At 43.7% G+C, this 26,361-nt stretch overlaps 1 pseudogene; it reads right to left on the bottom strand.

Moving 5' to 3' along the window:
* Positions 1 to 1,686: 1,686 nt before the first annotated feature.
* Positions 1,687 to 2,697, bottom strand: LOC141153350 (C-X-C chemokine receptor type 6-like; annotated as a pseudogene).
* Positions 2,698 to 26,361: the final 23,664 nt, after the last annotated feature.

Raw genomic sequence — 26,361 nt, 5'->3', positions numbered from 1 at the left:
AGTGTTGGTACTGCAGGGGTCTTTTGTCCTAAAAGGAGCTGCTGTGTATTAATTTCCTACTTCTTTATGCCCATTATACAAGTCTAACTTTAAGACTATGTTCACACATTGCGTTTTTTCAACGTTCTTTTATGCTTTTTTTTATGCACATTTTCTGCTGCGTTTTACAGTACCAGGAAAGTTTATGAGATTCCAGAAATCTCATGCACATACCTTGGTTTTTGTTTCATCAGTATTTTGTGCTTTGGATGTTTTTTGCAGAATAGAGCATGTCACTTCTTTCAGCGTTTTTTCAGCTTTTTCACCCATTGGAAGTAATGGGTGGTGAAAAACGCTGAAAAAAACACCAAAAAACACAGATGTCAGTTTTTTCAGCGTTTTTTGTGCCAAAACCTGATGAAATAGAATGAGATTTTTTTTTTCACTGAACTTTATGTACATGCATAAAAAGACAAAATTGTAGTGAAAAAAATGCAGTGAAAAACGCAGCAAAAAACTAGCAAAATCGTGAACAAACTTTCCTGGCAAGAGATTAGTTTTTGCTGCAGAAAAAAATGCTGAAAAAATGCAACGTGTGAACATAGCCTAATAGTGTCAGCTATAATGCCAGCTCTTGTCCTACTGCAAAAAAGAAAGAGGAAGAGGAAGGTGGGGTGAATGCCCCCTCCCTGGTGCTGTACAGATTTTAATATTTTCTATGATTCTCAGCGGACAGGTGAGGAATATGGTGGTTTATTACTTTTCATTTTATAGCAATAAATGGGAAAAATAGGGTCAGGGAGCATTTATTTAAAATAAAGGACTCTGTGTCTTTCTTTCAATTAAAGGACTTTATTCTGGCTGTGTATTTTTTACAATATGACTATGGAGTTAGTAATGGGGGTGTCTTAGAGACACCTCTCCATAACTAACCCCTGGGCTTGATGTCAGCGGTCATAAAACATCTGACATCAATCCCACAAATATTACCCCACTTGCCACCACACCAGGGTAAGTGGGAAGAGCCGGGCAAAGCGCCAGAATTGGCGCATCTAATAGATATGCCTTTTCTGGGGCGGCTGCGGGCTGCTACTTTTAGGTGGGGGAGGGACAATCTCCATGGCCCCTTCCCAGTCTGAGAATACCAGCCCCTAGCTGTCTGCTTTAGCTTGACTGATTGTCAAAAATGAGGGGGGACCCCACGCATTTTTTTAATTTTTTTATTTAAATAATTAAAAAAAAAGTCTTGAGACCCCTCTATTTTTGATAACCAGCAATCATAAAGCTGACAGCTGGGGGCTGCAGCCCGCAACTGTCGGCTTTACTTGCGCTAGTTAGCAAAAATAGAGGGGACTGCACATAATTTTTTTTTTTATTTATTTATAGCACAGGTGCTGGCAGATGAATACTCTCATCAGCCTGCTGAACACAAACACTAACATATACTTCCTGGAGAAGTCCGTGTTTGGGGTCTGTGCACGGACACTAGGTGTTCGGTATGGATCCTGAACTTTACTGTAGCAGTGGTGGTCGGTCTCCAAGGCAAAAAGTTGTCAACAAAAGTGATAATAAGAATGGCTTGCAATTTACCTTTTAATAACATTTACAAAGGGATTACTTTTTACAAGCACTATCCAATAATAGAAATAACTCTTTAACTGCTTCACTCGTCAGCCATAATTGTGTCTGCTCGTCCCGAGAAACCATTTACACGCTTGTTGCACAGATGTTTGTTGAAGCAGAAACGTTTCTGGAGTCTCCATCAGTCGTCCGCAGATGATCTGTGGTTTCATCTTGCATCCGGTTAAGACCTAAACCTTTCAGCATTTTCCAAAAATGCTTTCTAAATTTTGTACCAACAAAAAAGTACAGGACAGGGTTGAGACAAGCATGGAAGTAAGCTATAGCTTCCATTACAACGCTCGTAATTGTAAAGGAATCTGATGTGAATCCCTTATTGAGGACTTTAGCCAGGACAAGGGCATTATGAGGCAACTGTGTAGCTATAAATACAACCACTATGACCACAATTATGTTCATTGACTTCCTCTTCTGAACGCCTCTGGCATTAACCAAGGTCCAGAGAATAAAGCTGTAACAAAGCACCATTGAGGCCAAGGGAATTAGAAATCCCACTGTCATCTAGAATGAAACCACCACGATCTCCATGATGGGAGGGTAGTATTCTTCAAAACATTCCTTCCGGTCACGGCTGTTGCTGTATATGAACTGGGGAATGGAAAGGAGCAGAGCCAGGGTCCAGAGGAGGACGCACACCCCGTACCGCCACTTGTGTTTAGTCACCTGGTATTTAGCTGCCTTAGTGACTTTAGTGATAGAAATAAACCTGTCAAATATGATTGAGGTGAGCGTGAGCATGGACGTAAATAAATTCACCCTGTATGTGATCCTTATGATCTTACACAGGAAGTCTCCAAAAACCCAGGCATGTGCCGATTCATATGCCAAGAATGGGAGGGTGAGCAGAAACAAGATGTCTGCAATGGCCAAATTCACCAAAAAGGTGTCGGTCAGAGTCTTTATCTTCTCGTAGAACACAAACACGAGTATAATGAGCACATTTCCTATAAGTCCGAGGACACAAGTCACGGAATAGGCAATGAGTGAGAACAAGCTGTGGAGCCAAGGGTGGTCATCGACTGTATGATTATCATCATTCATATTATTGTAGTCTTGTGGGTAGTCTTCAGCGCCCATCTGTATGTAATTGGAAAGAGGTAATTAGTTGTTAGTAGTGATAGTAAGATCTGCAGTTATTCTCTCTGTCAGGAGAGCAGGCTCAGAAAGTCAGGTAAGACAAGCCTTCTTAAATATTAAAATGCCAAATGTGAAATGAAAAATGAAAAATATATTTATACTCGTCTCCTCGACCGATGCAATGTCTGCCATTGTTCTGTCATAGCACTGACGCCCTGTAACAATGTCATGTGAGTGCTGGTAGACACAGCACCAACATTCATGGTCCAGGAGGTGAGCATACGTTTTTATTATCTTACATGAGGTGCTATAACATTTAAGAAGGGGTTGTGCAGTAGTAGACAACCCCTTTAACACTATTGGGTCCTGCTGGGTTGCAGTTACAAGGCTGGACAAATAATAACCATGTAAACAATTCTTATGGGTAGTTTGCATTGTTTGAGCCCTAAAATCTCATATTGAATCAGTAAGTTCATTGAACTGCTCCTAAAACCTGGAAAATGTGACTGTGGCTGCTTCCCTAACCTGTCACTGACCTACCTCACCATGGAGATGCCAACCCTATATTATACCTGGTCACAGACCTAACCCTGGGCATAAAAATCAGATCTGTTACTAATTGGAGCACTTAAATGTTTGACCATCATGATGCACTGAGCATGGACCACAATCCGTGGACTGGGTGCGAGTCTCTCAACCTTAGTGTGACAGCCTTATAGAAACATATGAAGCTGTGATGCTTGGTTTTGTTTGCGGTGTGTGTGTGGACTGACCTTCACGGACATGTGAATGAACCCTTGATTTGCTCTATTAAATGGATGGTTTGCATTTATGGCACCTCTCAAGTTAAAAAGAGCAGGGGGATCATGCACAGATCCCACCACTGGCACCAATTATTCAAGGAGAACACCCGGAGAGATGATGCAGATTCCACAACGATGAACAACACACCACCGCCTCCAATCGTCAGGAGAATTACGCAATTGACTGGCGAGTGATGGACAAGGCCGCAGCTGTCTTCACTACTAGGCCAGTTATTGGGGATCTCACAGTGAGCGTATAGTATATACACATAAGATTTCAGCCCATGGAATATATCTATATATACACCCTGGTACAGTCACTGCCAAACTCCACAATAATAAAAGGAACTAGCTGCTGCCACCACCTATTGTTTATATAGGCCAATTGGACACCCATTACAGATAGTGTGTTGCTTCAAGGGTGTGGTACACCCCTGAGGAACTGAGCTATTCAATTTTATATACTTAATCTGAAAAGTAGGCAGTGTTTATAAAAATATATAAAGATGATACAAAATGGACAAAACAATGCAGTATATATCACATAAAATAAAAAGGGATAAACAGAACAAATATACTAAACCTCATGTCGGAGAGTTGTCTCTCATGAGGGGGAGCTTTTCTTTTTTGGGGGGTATCGATGCACAACCACAGTGCATTGTGTCTCCCAGGACTGACAAAGATCATAGTTCAGCATTTGCTTTTATTAACACAAGTAACAGAGAACACAGAAAAAAGGGTACACAACCTCAATGTAAATAAGGGTGCGTCATCATGTACCAATATCTAAGTAACATAAGAAAAGAGAAAAGTCGGTACATATAAAAGAGAGACACGAGCTGAGGGCATCCTCCAGGGCTTCCAGTCTGGACCTTTCATATACATCCGTCCATTCTGGTGCCGGAGTTCCTCCCTCAGTTGGAGTTCCTCCTCCAGCTGCAGACTTGGGTGAGTGAGATTTAAGGGAAAAGGGGAAAAGTGAAGCTTCCAAATTGGTTACTGCCCTCAAGGCACTATTACAGCAATTATCCGCTCCAGTAATGACAAGTAATAAAGTGATACTGCCTTTAGTTAGTATGCATAAGGATGCATTTTTCTGTCGGATTAGCCCTCTGGGGTCTCATTTACATGATAAGACAAGACATAAAATTTTGGAATAATGACTACATTACATGATAAAGCTTTAACCCAGGGGTGGGGAACCTCAGGCCCACCGACCATTTACGGCCCTCGATGACCTTTTATCCGACCCCCAGGCAGATTCCCGGGAACCGCAGATCTTGGGCCAGCAGCTGTATTTTAAGGGTCACCGGCCTATTAAATTGTTCTTGTTCTGTGAGCATGAGCACGCAGTATTCACTACTGAACGTTGAGGCACGTGCAATGAAACATTATGTCCTGACACCAGTGCCAGCATCAGGATGTACTTTGTAGGTGGAGTTAGAGTGCATACAAAGCCATCCACAACCTGTCTCCTTCATACATCTGTGACCTAGTCTCCCGGTACATACCTACACGCAACCTCCGATCCTCACAAGATCTCCTACTCTACTCCCCTCTTATCTCTTCTTCCCACAATCACATGCAAGATTTCTCCCGTGTATCCCACCTACTCTGGAACTCTACCCCAACATATCAGACTCTCGCCTACCACGGAAACCTTCAAAAGGAACCTGAAGACCGACCTCTTCCGACAATCCTACAACCTGCAGTAACCACCGCTCCACCATACCGCTGCACGACCAGCTCTACCCCCACCCACTGTATCCTCACCCATCCCCTGTAGACTGTGAGCCCTCGCGGGCAGGGTTCTCGCTCCACCATACCGCTGCACGACCAGCCCTACCCTCACCCACTGTATCCTCACTCATTCCTTGTAGATTGTGAGACCTCGCGAGCAGGGTCCTCTCTCCTCCTGTACCAGTCTCCGACTTGTATTGTTAAAATTATTGTAAGTGTTTTTGCTATGTATACCCCCTTTTTTCATAATAATAGTAATAATACACTGACATCTGGTCATTAATGTCTGTGGATCAACACACAGTTGACAAAGAAAGGACACCAGTAAATAGGCCATTTGATAGGTATAGGCAAAAGGTTGCAAAAACTATGAATAATTGGTTGCAAGTAGAGGTGAGCAAATCTTTGAAGGTTCGATTCAATTCAGATTGACAAACTTCCCAATGTTTGTCGAACAGTTCATCAAACATATCCGAACCCCATTGGATTCAATGGGAAGCAAAACTAAACGCATACAGAACACCTTCAAAGGGGCCCAATAGCTGCCAAAACAGCTCAAATTAGAGGCAGACACCATGAAAAGTGGCATCAATTTACCCACAGTACACATTTTCCAATTGCACAGCAGCAATCAGCCATGGGCCGTGCATGAGGTATCAGGGCCTGGGCCAGCATTTACAGCTTTGAATTTAACTTCAAATTAAGACAAGGAGGGATTGGTGTAGGTCTGCTGTACTTGGAGCCCTGATACCTCATGCAACAGCTCAAGCTACTTTTCTGATCAGCCACACTCAGGTGGCACAAATATAATTTTCATGGACTACCATTGGTACAAAAATTTAAGCATAGTAACACAGGTAGTTGACTGAAAGTAAGTGGAGGCCTGACGATCTACTGCTACAGGCAACAGACATGAAGGAGACCCAATCAGGAATCTCCACATTTCTGAAAATTAGTGGCAGACACCACCAAAGTGGCTTCAATTTCACTAGAGTAGAAGTAGTATAATGGAGATCAAAACCTCTTTCACTGCAGCCAACCCAGCAGAAGGAGACCCAATCATGATTCTCCACATTTCCAAAAATTAGTGGCAGACACCACCAAAGTGGCATCAATTTCACCAGTGTAAAAATAGTATAACGGGGACTGACACCTCTTTCACTACAGCCAACCTAGCAGATGGAGGCCCAATCAAGAGTCTTCACATTTCCAAAAATTAGTTGGATGTACCCTTCTCCTTTCTAAACCAGCTGTTTAATAAGCCTATGCCCAGACCTGTGAGTCACCTGTTAGTAATTTACCAATCAGTATTTCTTTGCTCAGATAGTGTGGCTGGAGCACGCTATTAGCAACCAAAATTTTGATTTTATATTGTGGAGCCCTGGAAACAGCAGAATCTCAGTGCAAAGTATCATGGTACTAACAGAAGAAATTAGATTTTTGTTACTGTGGATGAGGACTGTAAACAGCATAATATCTGTGCAAAAAAAAATACAAGCTGAGATGTGGCCTGCTGTTTGTATCACGGTAGTAACAGAAGAAATTAGATTTTTTTTACTGTGAACATGCCCTGTATACAGCTGAATCTCAGCACCAAAAAATTACAAGCTGAGATGTGACTTGCAGTATACATCACGGTAGTAACAGAAGAAATTCAATTTTTTTTACTGTGGACGAACCCTGTTTACAGCTGAATCTCTGCGCAAAAAAATGACAAGCTGAGATGTGGCTTGCTGTATGTATCACATTAGTAAAAAAAGAAATTATTAGTGAAGAGTGAGCACTAAAATGCTCGGGTGCTCGTTGCTCTGGTCGAGCAAATCGTAATGCTCAGGTGCTCGACCCGAGCAACGAGCCCAATATAAGTCAATGGGAAACTCGAGCATTTTTCAGTTGGCCCCCCAGTGGAAGTCTGCAGGGGACCTAAAAATTGTCCAAATCGATGGGAACAGTGCTGAAATGACATGGGACCAGCATGAGGAGGACTCCGGGAAGCATCTCTGACTCCCAAGCCACTGCTGTGAACAATGTTGTCAGCGTATTACGCCACTTTTACGGATTCACAATAAAACATACAAAAACAAAGCCAAAATGGATTTTCCTGGAAAAACGTTAAGGGACATTCTTTCCAGGGTAATGACTTGTATATAAGGCAAAAAAATGCTCTTCCGAGCCTTGGGCTAAGTTTACACATAGTGTTTTTCATGCGTTTTTGCACTTTTGCATTGCTTTCAATGGTGAAAAATACATTCACCAGTAAATGTCATTTTAACATTTTACCACCTTATCTGCCCATGTGGTATGTGAGACATGATCAGACACATCCTGTTGCATTTATGAAGGAGGGACTCTGAAAGTAACAAAACCTATTTTTACAGGGTCATCAGTCGGCCCTTACCATTGTTAAAGGCCCAGCAGTCGTCCCTCACTATTGTTAGAGGGCCATCAGCTGGCTTTGCTTTGCTGTTTCCATTATTAAGGAGCGGGTCTCCTATACTGTTATTGGGTATGCAGTGACTACAATGGCTGCCAAAAATCTGGACGCACCCCAATACCTTTTTGAAGAGACATAGAAGAGGGTCTCAGTAAAAAAAAATGTTCCCATCATAAAGGAGCGGGTCTCCTATATTGTTATTGCGTATGCAGTGACTGCAAGGGCTGCCAAAAATTTGGATGCTCTCCAATACCCCTTTGAAGAGATGTAGAGGAGGTCCTCATTCAAAACATTGTTAACATTGTTATGGAGTGTGTCTCCTATACTGATAATGCCCATGCACTAAGTGCATGGGCTGAAAAAACATTTACCCCTGGGGGGTACACATGAACATACTGTATAACACAGAATGGTAGAGGTAGGACTCTAAAATCTTTCCTACCGGGATCATAAACACTAGTGATGAGCGAGCACTAAAATGCTTGGATACTCGTTGTTCGAGTCGAGAAAATTGGAATGCTGTAGTGCTCGGACCGAGTAACGAGTCCAATGTAAGTCTATGGGAAACTCGAGCATTTTTCCGTCGACACCCCCTGGTGGTCTGCAGAGGGCCTAAAAATCGATGGGAACAGTGCTCAAATGACATGGGAACAGCATGGGGAAGACCCCTGGAAGCATTTCTGACTCCCAGGTCACTGCGGTCAACATAAATCAGAGGCATTACGCCACTTTTACGGACTCACAATAAAACATACAAAAATAAAAGCAAAATGAATTTTCCTGGGAAATATGTTAAGGAACATCCTTTCCAAGTAATGACTTGTATATAAGACAAAATAAATAACTAAAAACAAAAATGCTCCTCCACAACTTGGGCTATTTTCACACGTAGCACTTTTGCATTGCTTTCAACCAAGACAAATGCATTCACCAGGATTTTTAACATTTTAGGGTTCATCATCAGACACATCCTGTTTCATTTATGATGGAGGGACTCTGAAAGTCACAAAGACTATTTTTATAGGGCCATCAGGTGGCCCTTACTATTCTTAATGAGCCAGCAGTCGGCTATGTTTTGTTGATCCCGTTATTAATGAATGGGTCTCCTATACTGTTATTGCGTATACAGTGACTGCAAGGGCTGCCAAAAGCTTGGATGCAACTCAATGCCCCTTTGAAGAGACATAGAGGAGGGTCTCAGTAAAAAAAATGTTCCCATTATAAAGGAGCGGGTCTCCTATAGTGGTAATACCCATGCTGTGACTGGAAGGGCTGCCAAAATTTGGGAAAAACCCCACTAACAATTTAAAGACATACAGCTGGGCCACAGTAAAGAGTATGACATGTTCCCATTAGAAAGGAGAGGGTCTGCTATTCAGTTATAGGGTATGCAGTGAGTCCAACGGCTGCCAAACTTTAGAAAAAAAAAACACGAACAATTTAAAGACACATAGAGGTGGGCCTCAGTAATGACATATTCCCATTAGAAAGGAGAGGGTAACATAGTAACATAGTTTGTAAAGCCGAATAAAGACTTGCGTCCATCAAGTTCGACCTGTTAGTTCTGTAATTGCTAAAGTTGATCCAGAGGAGGGCAAAAACCCCAAATGATTTGGCCAATCTTCACCTGAGGAAAAATTCCCTCCCGACTCTGAAACCAGCAGTCAGAATAAATCCCTGTATCAACCTACTATTTTATTTTATTTTTAAGTATATGCTGAAATCTGCCTGGTATCTAGAAATGCATCCAGTCCCCGCTTGAACTGGTGTAGTGAATCCGACATTACCGTCTCCTCACTCAGTGAATTCCATATTCTCACTGCTCTTACCCTAAAGAACCCCTTCCAATGCTGGTGCTGAAACCTTTTCTCTTCCAGTCTTAGTGAATGCCCTCTTGTTACCATAATATTCCTCCTTTTGAACAAATCCCTGGCAAGATCTCTATACTGTCCCCTAACATATTTGTACACATTTATTATGTCTCCCCTCAACCTTCTCTTTTCCAGGCTGAATAGTCCTAGTTTTGACAACCTCTCTGGGTATTGCAGTCCCTCCATTCCCTTTATTAATTTTGTTGCCCTCCTTTGTACCTTTTCAAGCTCGTTTATTTCCTTTCTATATATTGGGGCCCATAACTGAGCACAGTATTCCAAGTGTGGTCTGACAAGTACTTTGTACAGTGGAAGAACAATGTTCTCATCCTTTGCAGCTATACCTCTTCTGATACATCCCATTACCCTGTTTGCCCTTACAGCAGCGGCCTGACTTTGGGCACTCCAATTTAGTTTGCTATCAATCAAGATGCCCAAGTCCTTCTCCATCTCTGAATTCCCCAATGATTTCCCATTCAGTGAGTACTGGTGACTTCCATTTTTCCTTCCCATATGTATGACCTTACATTTCTACTCATTAAACCTCATTTGCCATTTAATGCTCCACCTACCCAGCTTATCCAAATCCCTCTGTAGGTCTGCACTGTCCTCTTTTGTATTAATTGTTTTACATAACTTTGTGTCATCTGCAAATATTGATATTTTACTATTTATCCCGTTGACTATGTCGTTAATAAAGATATTAAATAACATTGGGCCTAGTACAGACCCCTGTGGTACCCCACTAGTGACGCTTACCCAATCTGAGTATATTCCATTTATAACCACCCTCTGCCTTCTATCCCTTAGCCAGTTTGCTACCCACTTGCAGACATTTTCTCCCAGCCCCATCATTCTCATTTTGTATACCAACCTATTATGTGGCACGCTATCGAACGCTTTTGAGAAGTCGAGATACACGACATCCACTGGTTCCCCCTGATCTACTCGAGAGCTAACCTCCTCGTAGAAGTCAATCAGGTTTGTTTGGCAGGAGCGATTCCTCGTGAATCCATGTTGGTTCGGGATTAAAAGATTATTAGCATCAAGATGCTCCGTAATTGCCTCTTTAATGAAGCTTTCAAAAATTTTGCCCACAACGGACGTCAGACTCACCGGCCGATAGTTTCCGGCGTCACTTTTCGCTCCCTTTTTGAATATTGGCACTACATTCGCCTGTCGCCAATCAAGTGGCACAGACCCAGTCTCAACAGAGTCCTTAAATATAAGATATAACGGTCTGTCTATCACATTACTTAGTTCCCTTAGTACCCGTGGGTGTATGCCATCAGGTCCTGGTGATTTGTTTATTTTAATGTTACTGAGGCGTTTCTGTACCTCAACTTGGGTTAGATTTGTCATACTTAGTGGAGGATTAAGCTTGTCACTTCTCATTTCTCCTGTTAGTTCGATTTCCTTTGTGAAAGTTGTCGAAAAAAAATTATTTAATAGATTAGCTTTATCCTCATCTTTCTCTATGATTTTGCCTTCCTCACTTTTTATCGGTCCAATATTATCCGATTTAATCCTTTTACTATTTATATACGTAAAGAACAGTTTGGGATTTGATCTACTTTCCCTAGCAATACGTCTCTCTGTTTCCTCCTTCGCTATTTTTATTTGTTTTTTGCAGGTTCTCGTTTTTTCCTTGTAACACTTTAGTGCCTCCTTACTGTTTTCCTGTTTTAATCTCTTGAATGCCTCTTTTTTGCTATTTAACGCCCCTTTTACGTTCTTGTTCAACCATATTGGTTTCCTCTTATTTCTGGCCCTTTTATTCCCATACGGTATATACCTCTCGCACTGAGTATTCAGAATTCTTTTGAAGGTTTCGCATTTACTATTCGTATTCCTTTGATTAAGAACTTTGTCCCAGTCAATAAGTTGAAGGCTTTCTTTCAGCTGATCAAACTTCGCCCTCCTAAAGTTTAATGTTTTTGTTGTTCCCTTATTGATAACCCTACTGAAGAGCATTTTGAAGTCGATAATATTATGGTCGCTATTACCTAGGTGCCCCCCTATCTGTACCTCAGTTATTCTATCAGGCCTATTAGTCAATATTAAGTCCAACACGGCCTTCCCTCTCGTTGGTTCCTGCACTAGTTGGGAGAGATAATTATCCTTAATATTTGTCAAGAACCTTTTTCCTTTCTGAGATCTACAGGTTTCTGTTTCCCAGTCAATATCCGGGTAGTTGAAGTCCCCCATAACAATCACTTCATTATGTTTTGCTACTTTGTCTATTTGTCCTAATAGCAGATTCTCATTCTCCTCTGTTATATTTGGTGGCTTATAGCAGACCCCCAGTAATATTTTATTATTATTTTTTGCCCCTCTATCTCTACCCACATGGACTCGATTACTCTTCTCCCTCTCCTATATCTTCCCTTAGTCTGGGTTTTAGACATGACTTTACATATAAGCAGACTCCTCCGCCTTTCCCCTGTTTCCGGTCCCTTCTAAATAAACTATAATCTAATAAATTTACCGCCCAGTCGTAGCTATCGTCTAGCCAAGTCTCTGTTATACCTACGATGTCATACCTCTCCTCCGATATAAGCGCCCGCAGCTCATCCGCCTTATTGGTCAGGCTTCTTGCGTTGGTCAGCATGCAAGATAAAACTTTGGGGTTATTTAGCATCCTATTCTTCTCTAACGATCTAACTGTACTATCCCCACCCCCCTCTCCACCCTCATTATATTCACTTCTCCCCTTTCCCCTTGCTTGCCTCACATCCCACCTATTTCCTTGGTTCCCCCCCCCCCGTCTCTAGTTTAAAAACTCCTCCAACCTATTAGCCATCTTCTTCCCCAGCACCACTGCACCCTCCCCATTGAGGTGCAGCCCGTCCCTACGGTAGAGCCTGTAGCCGACTGCGAAGTCGGCCCAGTTCTCCATGAACCCAAACCCTTCTGTCTTGCACCAACTCTTTAGCCACTTATTCACCTCCCTAACCTCCCGTTGGCGCTCCTGTGTGGCTCGCGGGATTGGTAGTATTTCTGAGAAAACTACCTTGGAGGTCCTTGCCCTAAGCTTCCTACCTAGGTCCCTGAAATCATTTTTAAGGACCCTCCATCTACCACTCACTTTGTCATTGGTGCCGATGTGGACCATGACCGCTGGGTCTTCGCCAGCCCCACCCAGTAACCTGTCAACCCGATCCGCGATGTGCCGGACTCGAGCGCCAGGGAGGCAGCACACCGTTCGGCGATCCCGGTCTTTGTGACAGATTGCCCTGTCTGTCCCCCTAATAATAGAGTCACCCACTACCAGAACCTGTCTTGCCTGCCCTACACTTCCCCCCTCCCCCTCATTACTGGAGCATACACTCCCCCGGCGATCAGAGGATCTGTCGTGCTCCAATAATGCCGGTTCTGAACCAGCCTTCCTGTACTTCTTCCCTCTATCCCTCCTAACTGTTATCCAGCTCCCTGCCTGTTCAGCCTGCACTTCCCCTCTATGCTCCACCCCCAGTATTGACCCATTGAGTGTCTGCTCGGTGAGCAGCAAACTCCGTTCCATGTTGTCGATGCTCCTCAGTACCGCTATCTGAGCACTTAGATCCAGAATTTGGGCTTCCAAGTGCACGATATGCTCACATCTCTCGCAGCAGTATGGATCCTCTAGCGGTTGCTCACGGAATGCATACATTGCGCAAGATGTACACTGCACGGCTCCGGCCAACATGGACGTCATTCTAAATATGGTGATACAGTCAGTATATATATACAAGTACAAAACACAATTATTTATATATAGGTGTATGGACGGGGATCAATTAGGGATGTGCAAGTGTATCAATTAGATATCGGCGGGGGATCAGTTAAGTATGGACGGAGGATCAATTAAGTATCAAGTATGGACGGGGGAATCAGCTAAGTAGGTCAGGTGGATTAATTAAGTAAAAAGTAAAGTAAAGAAAGAATGAAATACAGTCAGCAATTCAGTCCTAAGTCCTCCCTTCCAAACTCCCTGAATCCAAAGTCACTGAAAAACAAGTCACACACTTACTTTCGTTCGCACTTACGCTCCGGACACACGCAGCTCGTTCACACTCGCAAACTAAGAGATTTAAAGAGTTTTTTTTTTTTCCTTTTCCAGCAATGTACCCTTCACCTCAATGCACTTCCAAAGGACTTGATGCCCAACCAGCTGCCCCTTATAAACCCTTAATTATGACCCCTTCCCCTTAATTAACCCCTTGTGAGCAAATCTACACCTCAGGATTTTAGTGCAATGTAGTTAACCCTTAAATACACAGGTAGTAAACTAAGAAACTAAAACTGTAGTGAGAAAATAGATTTTAAAAAGCCCAATAAATGTAAACAGGTAGAAAAGCACTCAGCAGGTCACAATGCAGCCACTCACCGCAATTCACACAGGTATTTTCTGCAGGATTCCCAATACCTCTTCACTGAAAAACAAGTCACACACTTACTTTCGTTCGCACTTATGCTCCGGACACACGCAGCTCGTTCACACTCGCAAACTAAGAGATTTAAAGAGGTTTTTTTTTTTTCCTTTTCCAGCAATGTACCCTTCACCTCAATGCACTTCCAAAGGACTTGATGCCCAACCAGCTGCCCCTTATAAACCCTTAATTATGACCCCTTCCCCTTAATTAACTCCTTGTGAGTAAATCTACACCTCAGGATTTTAGTGCAATGTAGTTAACCCTTAAATACACAGGTAGTAAACTAAGAAACTAAAACTGTAGTGAGAATATAGATTTTAAAAAGCCCAATAAATCTAAACAGGTAGAAAAGCACTCAGCAGGTCACAATGCAGCCACTCACCGCAATTCACACAGGTATTTTCTGCAGGATTCCCAATACCTCTTCACTGAAAAACAAGTCACACACTTACTTTCGTTCGCACTTACACTCCGGACACACGCAGCTCGTTCACACTCGCAAACTAAGAGATTTAAAGAGTTTTTTTTTCTTTTTCTTCCTTTTCCAGCAATGTACCCTTCACCTCAATGCACTTCCAAAGGACTTGATGTCCAACCAGCTGCCCCTTATAAACCCTTAATTATGACCCCTTCCCCTTAATTAACCCCTTGTGAGTAAATCTACACCTCAGGATTTTAGTGCAATGTAGTTAACCCTTAAATACACAGGTAGTAAACTAAGAAACTAAAACTGTAGTGAGAAAATAGATTTTAAAAAGCCCAATAAATTTAAACAGGTAGAAAAGCACTCAGCAGGTCACAATGCAGCCACTCACCGCAATTCACACAGGTATTTTCTGCAGGATTCCCAATACCTCTTCACTGAAAAACAAGTCACACACTTACTTTCGTTCGCACTTACGCTCCGGACACACGCAGCTCGTTCACACTCGCAAACTAAGAGATTTAAAGAGTTTTTTTTTTTTTTTTTTCCTTTTCCAGCAATGTACCCTTCACCTCAATGCACTTCCAAAAGGGTACTACTCCCATACGTTTGCCTATGCAGTGCAGCAACCGCTGCCAAAAATTGGAGGAACTCCAATGCCCCTTGCAAGAGACGTAGAGGTTGGAGGGCCTCCTGCAAAAAACGCTCCCATTATTAGGAAGTGGGTCTCCCATACTGTTTTCCTATGCAGTGAAGCAACAGCTGCCAAAAATTTGGAGGAACTCCAATGCCCCTTGCAAGAGACATAGAGGTCAGAGAGCCTCCTAAAAACAATGTTCCTATGATTAGGAAGTGGATCTCCCATACTATTTGCCTATGCAGTGAAGCAATGGCTGCCAAAAATTTGGAGGAACTCCAATGCCCCTTGCAAGAGACGTAGATATGTTGATATGGTACATATAGTGGTGATATGGTGATGGAGGATGAGGATGCGGAGAAGGAGGAGGACAAGAGCAAATAGACAAAATCAGGAAGCGTATACCTATGTCTGGGTGTAAAGACAGAGGTGCATGGGAATAGAGTTAGACCTCCCCCCTAAAAAGACACTGTATTTGAGTTTATATCACTCTGCTATCATTTGGTGATGTTGAGAAGTCAGGCCCAATTCAGCCCTTGTTCATTTTTATAAGAGTCAGCCTGTCAGCATTTTCAGTTGACAGGCGGATGCGCTTATCAGTTATAATTCCACCAGCGGCACTAAAAACCCACTGTGACAAAACGCTAGCGGCAGGGCAACCCAGGACCTCCAAGGCATAGAGAGCCAGTTCATGCCATGTGTCCAGCTTGGATACCCAATAATTATAAGGCACAGAGGAATCATGGAGGACGTTGGTACGGTCGGCAAGGTACTCCCTCACCATCTTCCGAAACTTTACCTTCCTTGGGAGAATACCCCGCGCCTCAGGGCTTGTGCGATGGGAGGGTCTGAGAAAACTGTCCCAGAACTTTGACATTGTTCCCTTGCCTCTGCTGGATTGCATTTGTGTCTCTCTTGCCTGTACTCCTTGGTTGTCCAACAACTGTGACCTCTGCCGCCAGCGTTTTCAGATGGGAATTTGTTAAATAATTCCGCAACAAGGGCCTTCTGATACTGCCGCATTTTATTAGGCCTGTCCTGCAAGGGAATAAGAGACAGAAAGTTCTCCTTGTAGCGTGGGTCTAGAAGTGTCACCAACCAGTAATAAAAAAATGCAAGAGCGTAATAGAGTCTTATTCGATTAATAATTGTTGCAGAAGTATTACAAGCTGCTCACCTAGTAGGGTTGTGTTGGACACAATACCTATAAAGCCTGGACCCAGATGCTGCAGCTTCCTATGAATATGTCAGAGATAGATGCTGGGAATGGGAGATGTTTCTGCGTTCTCTGGAGTCACGACAAACCATTAGTATGGATAAAAATGTAGGTTTATTGTCTAGGCGTTTCAGAGTCCACCGACTTCTTCCTCAGGACAACCATACATAACGAATGACAGTCACCCAAAATTTGGACAACGCGAGGGTCACAGGAAAGGCAGTGTAACTTAAACTCAGCCATGTGTGCAAGACTGCAAAGAGGCAAGACTTCCGTGTCATCACCAAGAGGATGACTGAGCATGCTCTCCTCCTAATCCACCTCCTCTTCCTCCTCCTCCCTATCCTCAGGCCATCTACGCTGAACAGACGGTATGACAGTTGTGCAGGTAGTACCGTCTATAGCGCATGAAACTAGCTCCTGTTCTTCCTCCTCCTCATTGTCACCCAATCCATGTTGGGATGGGATGAGGCTGGGCTGTGTGTAATCACCCTGTATGGTTCCTTGCTCCATCTCATCGTGCTCAGCCAGCAATGCATTCTCTTTAATTGTGAGCAGAGAGGGTTTCAGAAGACAGAGAAGCAGGATGGTGAGCGGCGATGATGCCATAATTAGCATCATCATCCTGCTTCTGGAGTCCTCAAAGTTTTGGAGGATGGTACAAATGTCTGACATCCATGTCCACTCCTGAGGTTTTATGTGTGGAGTCTGATCTGAATACCTATGGCCTTGTCGATGTTGGAAGTCAACAGCTGCCCTCTGTTAGAACCCTCCTGTTTCTTTTTTCCATCTTGTGTTTTGCGGTCACGTGAGTTGTCTGTGGCAGTTGGATTTTTCTTTGTTAAAAAAAAGGACGTCCATGTCTGGATTTTCGTGAAATTAATAAAATTACCGTACGCAATTCCTACCCATTGCCGTTAATTCCTGACTTGTTTAACCAGTTAGTGGGGGCCAAGTGGTTCTCCAAAATTGATCTCCGGGGGGCATACAATTTGTTACGAGTGAAGGAGGGTGATGAATGGAAAACTGCTTTTAACACTCCGGTAGGTCATTTTGAGAATCTGGTGATGCCTTTTGGTCTTACCAATGCACCTGTATTTTTTCAGAACCTTATTAATGACATCCTGAGACCTTTGATTGGTAAGAATGTGGTTGTGTATTTGGATGACATTTTGATTTACTCACCGGATCTAGAGTCCCATTGGCAGAGTGTGCGTGAAGTTTTGCAGTTATTGAGTGATAATTCACTCTTTGCTAAGCTGAAGAAATGTGAGTTCGCTGTGCAGAAAATTAGTTTTTGGGCTACATTGTCTCCAGCGAGGGCTTTGAGATGGACCCTGTGAAGGTTCAGGCTGTGCAGGAATGGCCTAGGCCTATTGGTTTGAAATCTATACAGAGATTTTTGGGTTTTGCCAATTATTACAGGAAATTCATTAAGAATTTTTCTGTAATTGTTAAACCTCTAACCGATCTCACCAGGAAAGGTGCGAATACGGCCCAGTGGACTACTGAGGCCATTGAAGCGTTTGAGTATCTCAAAGAGAGGTTCAGTTCTGCCCCTATCCTTATGCACCCTGATGAGACCAAGCCTTTTTTGGTCGAGGTCGATGCTTCATCTGTGGGGGTCGGAGCAGTTTTGTCTCAGGAGAACTAGGGTGGAGTACAGCCTTGTGCCTTCTTTTCGAAAAAAATTTCAGAAACCGAACTGAATTATGATGTTGGAAATCGGGAGTTGCTGGCTATTAAACTTGCGTTTGAACATTGCCATCATTTTTTGGAAGGCGCTAGATTTCCACTTTTTTTTTCTCGGTTTCATTTTTCTGTTACCTATATCCCTGGTACCAAGAATGTTAAAGCCGATGCTTTATGTCGCAGCTTCTCTCCTACGGTCAGTGCCGAGGAGGAGGAGAACATTTTACAGAAAGGAGTTGTGGTGGCGGCATTGGACTCCGTTTTGGAGAATGGGATTCTGAAAGCTCAAGATGATGCTCCATCTAACACTCCCCATGGGAGGTTGTTCGTGCCTAGAACCTTTAGGAGAGATTTGTTTGTGGAGTGTCATGAGTCTCGGTTGGCAGGTCATCCAGGAATTTCGGAGACTAAGAGACTTATCAGTCGCACTTTTTTGTGGCCTGGATGGCAGAAGGAAGTCATCAAGTGGGTGCATCAATGTACTGTGTGTGCTAGGTCAAAGTTGCTTTGCCCTCTGGAGGTTCCTAGTGCGCCTTGGACGCATCTCACAATGGATTTTATTACTGATCTTCTTGTGTCCGAGGGTTTTACTGTCATCTGGGTGGTCGTGAACTGTTTTAGTAAGATGTGTAATTTGGTTCCATTCATTAAGTTGCCCTGCGCCAAGACACTCGCTAAGGCGTTTGTTAAGGAGATTGTCAACCTCCATGGCGTTCCCACGGATATTGTTTCTGATAGAGGACCTCAGCTTGGGGCTCGCTTTTGGCGTGATTTTTGTGACAGGTTGGGAGTCCATTTGTCATTTTCGTCTAGTTATCATCCTGAGTCTAATGGACAGACTGAAAGAAAGAACCAGGATGTTGAACAGTTTTGTGTTGTTTTGTGGCGGACAATTAAGAGGTGTGGTCTGAGTTTCTGCCTCTCGCAGAATTTGCTCTTAATAATCATACATCCTGGGTGTTCTCCTTTTTTTTGTTGTACTGGGAGACATCCGTCTTTTGGTTCGTTCTCCAAATTGGGGTCGGCGGTGCCGGAGGAGGAGAATTTTTCTGATGATTTGGAGAGAGTTTGGACTAATGTATGTTGCAACCTTCAAGAGGCTAACAAGAAGTCCAAGAAGTATTTTGACAGGAAACATAAGGAGGTTTTGTTTACTGTGGGTGACATGGTTTTGTTGTCCTCGAAGAACCTGCGGTTGACGATTCCCTCTAAAAAACTGGGTCCTAAGTTTGTGGGTCCATTTAAAGTGCATCAGGTTCTTAACCCGTCTGCTGTTAGGTTGGATGTCCCTACTTCCTGGAAGATTAATCCTGTGTTTCATGTTTCCTTGTTGAAAAAGGCTCATGTATCTGATAGGGACGCCACTGTCACAGTTCCTCCTGTTGTGAAAGACGGCGAATATGAAATTTCTCGTATCTTGAATTCTAGATGGCATAGAGGGAGATTACAGTATCTTGTCTCCTGGAAGGGTTTCGGTCCCGAAGACAACTCCTGGGTAAGGACGGATGATGTCTCTGCTCTTAGGCTTGTTAAAGCTTTCCACAGGAGGTTTCCGGATAGGCCTGGGCCTGGAGAGTCCGGAGGAGCCTCATAAAAGAGGGGGTACTGTTAGAACCCGCCTGGTGCTTCGGTGCCTTTCTCTGTCAAGTTCGCTTGGTCCTCTGGGACCTCTAGTACATTTTTGTCAGTTTGTCTTTTTGTGTTCTGCAACAAATTCTCAGTTTAGGAGGTGTCACATTTTTGTCCCAGTCCTTAGTTCTTTTAGGGACCCCTCCCTTAATTCTATAGGTCTTCGTTCAGACTAGCCGAGGACTAAGGTGGGTCTATTCACTAGGAACAGGCAGCCCGCTACATCGTAGGGATTCAGCTTAGTCTTACTGTAGGGACAGCTTTCCCCTATCTTTCCTTAGTACATGTTGCAGATCATAACACCATCTTCTGTTCACAAATCCTTCCCAATATCTACAATGTAGAGTTCCAATGTGTGGGGACATCGCAGATCAGTTGGTGAGCAGGAAGCTATAAACGCTGCTGAAGCACGGAAAGGGAGGCGGAAGCTGTAGCTGACTTTCTAAAGTGGGCACACAGGTGGCGTACTTTGACAAGCAGATCCGACAGATCCGGATAGGTTTTAAGAAACCACTGAACCACAAGGTTAAGCACATGGGCCAGGCATGGTACGTGTGTGAGCTCGCCTCGCCTCAGAGCCACCACTAGGTTCCGGCCATTGTCACACACGACCATGCCTGGCTGTAGGTGCAGCGGTGTGAGCCACAGATCTGCCTGCTCTTTCAGAGCTGTCCACAACTCTTCAGCGTTGTGCGGTTTGTCACCTAAGCATATTAGCTTCAGCACAGCCTGTTGCCGCTTGGCCGAGGCAGTGCTGCAGTGCTTCCAGCTTGCGACTGATGTGGTCATTTTGGAGATGGAGGCTGAAGAGGAGGAGGTGCAGGAGCTGTATATTGTGGAGGCAACCCAGGGCCCACAATCCTCGGCGTCGGGAGGATGTGTTCCGTCCCAAGGTCCGACTGGGTCCCAGCTTCCACTATATTAACCCAGTGTGCCATCAGCGAGATGTACCGTCCCTGCCCACAAGCACTTGTCCACGTGTCTGTGGTTAGGTGAACGAAAGCTTTCCAGAACTTAGAAACAAACTGGGTTCCCCAATCTGACACCACATCGGAGGGAACGCCGTGAAGATTCACAATCTCATTTTTAAATACCTGAGCAAGAGTCTTGGTATTCGGAAGTGCCGGTAATGCGATGAAGTGAACCATTTTATGAACCTATCTACAACCATTAGGACCACAGCCTTACCTGCAGATACCGGTAGGTCAGTAATAAAATCCATGGACAAGTGTGTCCATGGACTGCTAGGAATAGGCAGCGGAAGAAGGGGACCAGACGGACGGATATTTGATACTTTAGAAGGTGCACAAACACTACAAGCAGACACATGTTCAACCACATCATGATGCAATCCCGGCCCTCAAAAACGATGAGAAAGGAGGTCCGCAGTTGCCTTACCACCTGGATGTCCAGCAAGCACCGAGTTATGATGTTCCCTGATTATTTTACGACGCAGATTAGATGGTACAAATAACGTCCCCAAAGCGCAGGAGGCAGGGGCGTCCCCCTGAGCCTCCAACACCTCACCCTCCAGGTCAGGGTACAATATCGAAATGACTGCCCCTTCTGCAAAATTGGGGCAGGATTCTCATGGTCACCACCACCAGGGAAGCTCCGGGACAAAGCATCAGCCTTGATGTTTTTAATCCCTGGATGGAAAGTGACAACAAAATTGAACCTAGTAAAATACAGGGACCATCTAGCTTGCCTAGGATTAAGACGTTTAGCAGACTAAAGATATGACAGGTTATAGGATGGGCTGCCCCCTCCAACCCATGTCGCCACTCTTCAAACGCCAATTTAATCGCCAAAAGTTCCCTATTACCCACGTCATAATTTCTCTCAGCCGAAGATAATTTTTTGGAAAAGAAAGCGCATGGACGCCATTTACCAGGGGACGGACCCTGAGACAACACAGCCCCAACCTCCACCTCTGATGCATCAACTTCTACAATAAAAGATTGGGAAACATTTGGTTAATAATAGTAATCTTTTTATTTACATAGCGCCAACATATTCCGCAGCGCTTTACAATTCAAACAATTTACAGATATTATGGGCACTGTCCCCATTGGGGCTCACAATCTAGATTCTCTATCAGTCTTTGGCGTGTGGGAGGAAACCGGAGAACCAGGAGGAAACCCACGCAAACACGGGGAGGACATACAAACTCCTTGCAGATGTTGTCCTTGGTGGGATTTGAACCCAGGACCCCAGCGCTGCAAGGCTGCAGTGCTGTTGACTCAGAATAGGTGCTGTGGCAACACATCTCTTTAACCCTCCGTCAGGAACAACTGATCTGACAAGCGCAGCTCTTTTAGTTTAATTTCTCCCTCCTCGTCAGATTGTCAGAAAATCCCCCACCCCCCAATACCTTCCTGACTCTTGATGCTTTGTGAAACCTGGTATCACAGTTGTACTGCAGAGACTCAGGAGCAGTGGCGTACCACCAATGGTGGCAGGCCACGCAACTGCAATGGGGTCTGTGAGCCAGGGGGCCTGCCGCCCCTGCATCAGGCCCCTCTGGCTCCTGCCCCCCCAGGTCTGCCATCACTGCAGGCTGCAGCTAGATTGCCGGCACTTCCCAAGACTCCCAGACATAGCCGCACGCAGTGCAATGCTGTGCGGCTGTGTCTGGTAGTAATGACATGGCAGAGGCGACACTGCACCTTTAATTGTGCTTGTGTGTCGACCCTGTCGTGTCATTACTACCAGACACAGCCGCAGAGCATTGCACTGCGTGTGGCCATGTCTGAAGAAGTGCCCTCAAACAAGAGTGAGTTCTGACAGTTTTCATCACTTATCTCTGTCTCTGATGTGACCTTGTGACCTGGGAATGAGACTTTCTTTCTGGGACTCACCGGCTGTGCATTCCTATGCAGATGGAGCAGAGTGGAGTGTGTCTTTCAGCATTGTAGTGTTGGTGCACTGAGGATGATGTTCTGCATTGGACATTGGGGGACTCTTGGGCTCAGATTATGCAGTCCTATGTAAAGCCAGATTGTGGTATTGGCATATGTTGTGCTAAATGACAAACTGAGCTCAGCCACGTCTGCACCGAGAGCTGCAGCTGGAGAAAACCTCAGACTTTACATCTGATTTAGTGATGGCTGCTGGGTCTTGGAGTCTTGAAGCATCCAATAAGACAAAGATTAAGCATTTTTCTGGACGGTTGTGCTGGGACTTAGTCAGTCCTTATAGCTGCTGTACTGTGGGTTATCAAGTTGTGCAGTGCGCTGTGCGGCTGTGTCTGGTAGTAATGACACGGCAGGGGCGACACTGCACCTTTAATTGTGCTTGTGTGTCACCCCTGCCGCGTGATTACTACCAGACACAGCCGCACACTGTGCACGGCCATATCTGAAGAAGTGGCGGCAAACAAGCTGCAGCTCCGGAGTGAGGTTCTGGCTGTACAGATCCTGGGGGAGCAACCTGGGCTCCGACGGCGAGGGGGCCCCCCTGATGGTCCAGGGCCCCGACGAAGAGGGTGCCCCCCTGATGATCTGGTGCCATGTCTGTGATGGCCATAAGACATGCCGCGGCCCTGCACAGCTGGACGGTACACAGGCTGCGGGCAGGTGCGTGAGGTTTGTCGCCAGATTGCCCAATTCCCATATTAAATATATTTCTAATGTATGTGTGTGTATAACTGAGTATATATATTTATGTCTGTTTTATGTGTTTTTAAGAATGTGTTCAAATATGTACACATGTGCACGTATCTATGTACAGTACAGACCAAAAGTTTGGACATACCTTCTCATTTAAAGATTTGTCTGTATTTTCATGACTATGAAAATTGTACATTCACACTGAAGGCATCAAAACTATGAATTAACACATGTGGAATTATATACTTAAAAAAGTGTGAAACAACTGAAAATATGTCTTATATTCTAGGTTCTTCAAAGTAGCCACCTTTTGCTTTGATGACTGCTTTGCACACTCTTGGCATTCTCTTGATGAGCTTCAAGAGGTAGTCACCGGAAATGGTCTTCCAACAATCTTGAAGGAGTTCCCAGAGATGCTTAGAACTTGTTGGCCCTTTTGGCTTCACTCTGCGGTCCAGCTCACCCCAAACCATCTCGATTGGGTTCAGGTCTGGTGACTGTGGAGGCCAGGTCATCTGGCGTAGCAACCCATCACTCTCCTCCTTGGTCAAATAGCCCTTACACAGCCTGGAGTTGTGTTTGGGGTCATTGTCCTGTTGAAAAATAAATGATGGTCCAACTAAACGCCAACCGGATGGAATAGCATGCCGCTGCAAGATGCTGTGGTAGCCATGCTGGTTCAGTATGCCTTCAATTTTGAATAAATCCCCGACAGTGTCACCAGCAAAGCACCCCCACACCATCACACCTCCTCCTCCATGCTTCACGGTGGGAACCAGGCATGTAGAGTCCATCCGTTCACCTTTTCTGTGTTGCACAAAGACACTGTGGTTGGAACCAAAGATCTCAAATTTGGACTCATCAGACCAAAGCACAGATTTCCACTGGTCTAATGTCCATTCCTTGTGTTCTTTAGCCCAAACAAGTCTCTTCTGCTTGTTGCCTGTCCTTAGCAGTGGTTTCCTAGCAGCTATTTTACCATGAAGGTCTGCTGCACAAAGTCTCCTCTTAACAGTTGTTGTAGAGATGTGTCTGCTGCTAGAACTCTGTGTGGCATTGACCTGGTCTCTAATCTGAGCTGCTGTTAACCTGTGATTTCTGAGGCTCTCAAAAGCAGAGTTGACTCTTGGTCTTCCTTTCCTGGGGCTGTCCTCATGTGAGCCAGTTTCTTTGTAGCGCTTGATGGTTTTTGCAACTGCACTTGGGGACACTTTCAAAGTTTGCCCAATTGTTCGCACTGACTGACCTTCATTTCTTAAAGTAATGAAAGCCACTCGTTTTTCTTTACTTAGCTGCTTTTTTCTTGCCATAATACAAATTCTAACAGTCTATTCAGTAGGACTATCAGCTGTGTATCCACCAGACTTCTGCACAACACAACTGATGGTTCCAACCCCATTTATAAGGCAAGAAATCCCACTTATTAAACCTGACAGGGCACACCTGTGAAGTGAAAACCATTTCTGGTGACTACCTCTTGAAGTTCATCAAGAGAATGCCAAGAGTGTGCAAAGCAGTCATCAAAGCAAAAGGTGGCTACTTTGAAGAACCTAGAATATAAGACATATTTTCAGTTGTTTCACACTTTTTTGTTAAGTATATAATTCAACATGTGTTAATTCATAGTTTTGATGCCTTCAGTGTGAATGTACAATTTTCAAAGTCATGAAAATACAGAAAAATCATTTAATGACAAGGTGTGTCCAAACTTTTGGTCTGTACTGTATGTTAAATATTAATTACGGATATTCATTTTTGTATTCTGAATTCTGTATCATACATTGCATAAGATTGCATCCACCATCGTGATAGGGTTTCTAGATGACATGCGCTATTTGTGTATTTTTAGTTCAGTGTAAGTTAGTGCCATATGCAGAAGAACAGGTGTTGTAATGGGGCTATATAACCCCATGTTAGAGACAGGGTGGGCTCTTGCACTACACATGACACCAGAAGGAGGATCTACGTGTGAAGGAAGGAGATTACATATAAGCCCTGACACACGTGCAGGACACAGACAGATGCAACCTATCATCCAGGATCCCAGGAAATGATGGGTGAATCTATGGACAAATGGACAATCACTTTGTAACTATTTCATCTATTTTATGTAACTATTGCAATTATTCTTTTTAATGGACAATCCAAGAATAAATCGATACATTTTTTAATAAGAATATTGTGATATATATTCTTTACTCAATCGCATCTGATAAGAAGTCCATTTGGTGAGCATCCAGTCCTGATTTTTCAAGTGGAATTTCCTTCTTGAACAAAGGGGGGAGAGAAGAGGCTTGCAGCTGTTGTTCAAGTGTCAGGAAATCCACTAACTTCAAGAATCAGAAAGAACCTATAGATTGAGGACTGATATATTCTCCAGATGGATTGACAGGCACCAGAGGTACTACAAAGATCAGACGAGCTGAGGATAAGACGAGCTGATCAAAGCCCAGCTTAAAAGAGAAGTTGAAAAATGTAAGCAAAATATGGATATAATTTCTTCTTTTGCTAAACAAAGTAAGCTTAAATTCAAGGCTACTCATGAAACTGACTTAGATGTTTTATGGCTTAGCTTATATAGAGAATGTGAATTGCATAATTTACAGCTAGAATCTAAGCTAATGTCCTTTCAAAAAGACAACGAAAAATGTTAAAATATTATACAGTTGGTTGACGTATTTCATAGTCTTGTGTCAGAAAAGTCTAAGAAGGTCAATTGTGTAGAAATAGTGTCAAATGGTGATACTGATTCTGACTGTAATGTGGAAATTGAGCAAGATGTGAGACACGTGTCCGTGACAACTACTGAAGGTGACCTTGTGTTTGCCGAAGATACCGATATACAAAAAACTGACATGGGAGGAGACATGATTGACGTGCGAGAAGCTTACATATTAGGTGTTTTGGAAGGAGACGTGAGTGATGTAGGTTGAGCTGACGTAAAAGGCCTCCTAAAAATAGCAGAAAATTTAGAAGCTACAGAGGCCCAACTCTAAATTAAAGTTAGGAAAAATTTGCTAAAATTTTACAAAATCATGCCAAAATATGATGTCAAAATCTATGTCTGTAGAAATGTAGAGATATTTGAGAGCTTTTCTGATAAGTTTGATTTAACCAATGAGGAGAGGAATCAATTATTTAAAATGTGGATTCCTGTAACATTTTTCAGATGCCTAAATTTAATGTCCTCTG

The sequence above is a fragment of the Phyllobates terribilis genome, unplaced genomic scaffold, assembly GCF_046119375.1.
Source record: "Phyllobates terribilis strain yellow unplaced genomic scaffold, ASM4611937v1 Scaffold_7__3_contigs__length_470593459, whole genome shotgun sequence".
NCBI classification, from domain to species: Eukaryota; Metazoa; Chordata; class Amphibia; order Anura; family Dendrobatidae; genus Phyllobates; species Phyllobates terribilis.
Note: the sequence above shows the minus strand (reverse complement) of the source record. Positions and strands in the feature narration are given on the sequence as shown.